This window comes from Rhinolophus ferrumequinum, chromosome 23 (assembly GCF_004115265.2).
Source record: "Rhinolophus ferrumequinum isolate MPI-CBG mRhiFer1 chromosome 23, mRhiFer1_v1.p, whole genome shotgun sequence".
Lineage (NCBI taxonomy): Eukaryota > Metazoa > Chordata > Mammalia > Chiroptera > Rhinolophidae > Rhinolophus > Rhinolophus ferrumequinum.
Window position 1 is genome coordinate 30,798,365 of NC_046306.1, and position 4,376 is coordinate 30,802,740.

Consider the following 4,376-nt stretch of genomic DNA (forward strand, 5'->3'; position numbering starts at 1 on the left):
AAAACTTAACAGATGTACACCATTATGTTTGCTAAAGATACAGAGGGTGCCCCCCCAAAAAATGTATACACATTTTAAGAAAGGAAAAAACTGTATTAAAATTGTAATACTCAACATATACCGATAACAAAAGATGAATACAAGTCATGTATATACATTTTTTTGGCATCCCCAGTATAATTCTAGTGGAAATTGATGTAAAAAGTTTATTAGGAAAGAAAAGGAGTTTTTAATCCATTCAGGAAAGAGTTTGTTTCTCACGCCATCATCACTCTATCCATTTCTCCTCTGCTTTGGGAGTATAGCATCCTCAGGCCTGACTTCCAGATGCTGGACGTCTTCCTCTGAACTTAAACTTATACAGTCAGGCCGAAGTATGTGAGAATGAGTGTCTTCTGGAAGCAGCTCTCAACCGGTGACTGAACAGAGAGAGAGTCAGGGTCCTAGCACCCCAGCTCACTGGTCGCTCTGGTAGGATTATTCTGAGATGCATGTTCCCAGTGACAGCTAGAGCTCTCCAGGGGGATTAAGACCAAGTTGCCCACCATGGGAATTTGTGTGATAACACACCCTTCATTGTCCCCCTTCCCTGTCCTCTCACTTTTCCCCACCCCTTCCGGTCTTTATTGAGGTCACCTCTCAAATGCTTACACAGAAATCCTCGTCTCATGGTTTTGTATGTAAGCATTTGGGAGGTGACCTCAATAAAGGACCCAAGCTAAGGCAACATCTATGTTATTAGTTATGATTCTGAGTCCTTAGCAAAAATTTTAAAAGTATGCTCCCTTACCTTCTATTTACTACAAAATAAACATTTCCCCAGCAAGGAGGATTTGCCTCCAGTGTCTTATGCAATTGAGAAGCATTTAAAGTGGTATTCGTACAATACTTGATACTTTCAATAAAATTTCCAGATGCCAGAAAAAAATATATATGATAAAGAATGACTAGATAACATATATGACTTAACCTTAAAGCGAGCATGTGGGAACAAGGGAGAAGGGCTGATTTAAGAGATCCACCATAAAACCTTGCGAGTATCCACGGGATTTGGGCTTGAGGCCTGACTCATACCTGGGAAATAGCTAAGTCAGGGTTCTACTGAAGTCAGTAGTATAGATAGTAGTAGTATAGATGGAACCAGTAGTATAGATGGAACCAGTAGTATAGATGGAACCAGTAGTATAGATGGAACCAGTAGTATAGATGGAACCAGTAGTATAGATGGAACCAGTAGTATAGATGGAACCAGTAGTATAGATGGAACCAGTAGTATAGATGGAACCAGTAGTATAGATGGAACCAGTAGTATAGATGGAACCAGTAGTATAGATGGAACCAGTAGTATAGATGGAACCAGTAGTATAGATGGAACCAGTAGTATAGATGGAACCAGTAGTATAGATGGAACCAGTAGTATAGATAGGTGATAGATACATAAATATAGTAGATAGATAAAGACATTGATTGCAAGGAGTTGACTTACATGACTGTGGGGGCTGGTAGGGCAGCCCATCAGGAAGGGCAGGCTGGAAACTGTTGGACAAGAGCTGTACCTGCAGTTCACAAGTGGAATTTCTTTTTCCTCAGGGAAATCTTAGTTCTGCTCTTAAGGTCTTTCAACTGATGGCCTCAGACCCACCCAGATTATCAAGTCTCCTTTACATAAAGTCAACAACTGTAGATGTTAATTCCATGTACATTAGTTCATTTGCAGCAACACCTATAGTTAGTGTCCGATTGAGTAGCCTGGTTCTGTAACCTAGTGCAATGAGACATAAAACTGACCACTGCTGGAGGTGTACCGCTGAGTGAAAAGCAATGGAGGCACCACTCACACCAGGAGAGTGCTGGGCAGGAACTCCAAAAATATCCACAAAAGGCCCATTTGACAAAAAGAGTCCACTTGAGAATCTGCTTTACCAGAGGGCACCAACTCCAGATTACAACTCTGTCAGCCATATACATGAAATTCCTTTCCTTTAAACCCCTCTCTCACTTTCCACCCATGGAAGGCCCTTTAATGGTAGCTAGTACATGGGGGAAGGAGGCTGGAGGAGTAAGTGGAATAGCTAACCATGCCCATCTTCCCCTGAGTCAGGCTTGAGCTGGGGTTGCTTATACGTTTTATAATATGGAGCCAGGAGATTTGCTCTTAGAACTAAATTTTGTTTGTTTTGTGAAGTGTTTTTTTTCTTTTGTCTGTTTACATTTTTAAATTTTGACTTAATGTCAGATTTACAAAAAAGTTGCAAGAATTTTACAAAGAAGTCCTGTACACTCTTTACATATATTACCTAACCATTTTCCACATCATTTTATCTCTTTCTCTCTTTACATATACATACGTGTATGTGCAATTCTTTTCTGAACCATTTGAGTGTCAGGTGAAGACATGATATCCTTACCCCAAGATACTTCAGTATGTACTCCCATAAAACTAGAACATTATTTTACGTAACTATACTACAATTGTCAACACTAGGAAATTAATATTTGAATTAACTACATAGTTAATCTGCAGACCTTATTCAGGTTTTGCTATTTGTCCCAATAACATCCTATAGAGCAAAAGAAAATCCCAGATCATGGACTGCATTCAGTTGTCACATCTCTTGTTCTCTTTTAGTTTGGAAGAGTTCCTCAATATTTCTTTGTGGTTTTTCTTTTTTTTTTTAATTACATTGGTATATTAGAATGCAGGCCAGTTATTTTGTAAAATGAACCTCAATTTCGATTTGTCTTAAATTTCCTCAAGAATAGATTCAGATGATGCATTTTAGGCAGGAATACCACAGGCCCTTCTTAGTACATCATATCAAGAGGCACATGATGTTGATGTAGGATGTAAACTTTGTAAACTTTAATCCCTTGGTGAAAGTGGTATCTTTACCACTTGGTTTCTCCACTGTAAAGTTATTATTTTTCCCTTTGTACTTAAGTATCTTATTATAGATCCTTTGAAACTGTAAATTTCCTACTAGTCTCATACTTTCACCCACTAATTTTAGCATTCATGGATGATTCCTGAAATAATTATGACAGTGATGGTTGCCATAAGACGATTTTCTAATTTCATTATTCTTTCTACAGGTCTTAGTTGACTTTTTACCATTGGGTAAAGTTTTCTCTTATTCCCTATTAATTTATGTATTTAAATCAGCATTGGCTCATGTATTCCTTTATTATTTAATGGGTTATAATCCCTTGCCATCATTATTTATTTTGATGCTCAAATAATCCCTGATTTGGCCAGGGGCAACCCCCTGAAGCTGGTTTCTGAGAACATGGTATTTTGTTTTCTAAAATAACTAGAGGACTCTTGAATGTGAGGGAAAAATGCCTACCCATGGTTTCATTCAGGAACAAAGAAAATGCATCTGCAGCAGCACATTTTCACAGGCTATTGTCACCTTAGTAAGTACAACACTTACTAAAAGCCATTTTCTTTTATAGTGGTGTTCCGTGTTCACCTTCACCATTTACAAATGTAACTTGAAAGAAAGTGTTAATGTCACGTCCTGTTAATTCTCTTTCTTCACATATGAAGTGATTATATTCATTTATATGGCTCTACAACGTTTTGAATGGGAATTGTGTGAGGGGACATTCAAGTGCCTAAGTTTATTTCGAGTTTAACACTAAACCCGAATAGAGGAAAGACAAAGTTCTTTGGGGTCCTATAAGGCCATCGGTGCTTTTCAAAGAGTGGTCCATGGACCAACAGCATCAACATCACCTGGGAGCTTGGTCCTTCCCCCCAAAGAAATTATACTCCAGAATTCTACATAAGCATAAAAAAGACTTTGTAAAGAGAATTTTCCTGACATAAAAAGACAATCTGTCAAAGTTACATTAAAAAACACCATTATAAATAGTATGTATACAGTCATCTCAGATTTGTAAATATGAAACACACACATAAATAGTATTTTTTCTGGGCTTTAGAATTATGAATTGAGTTTTATTGTTATTTTGGTTTATCTGTATCTTCTATTTTGCTTTTTTACAATGAACATGCATCACGTTGCAATAAACAAGATTATTTTTTTGGACAAAAATACCAGTTGACCCAGAAGTCCAGAATAGCAAAGTGATTTATTAGTATTTGCCTCTTTTATTCCTTTAGGTATCTTGACTTTAAGAGTCTCTCAGAAGTGGACATTGAGCCAAGAATTTAGGAGAAAGTGATTTAAGGAAATGCTCCTAGGGGAGAACAGTGAGGGGCGAGTGGGGTGAAGCAGGACAGGAAAGTGAAAGAAACCAAAGGTGAACTTTCCCAGAAGACCCATCTTTAATCTAACCCATGGGGAGCTATACAGAGAGCACAGGCAAAAGTGCTGATCTTCTGAATTCCTGTATCAGTTAATAGCTAC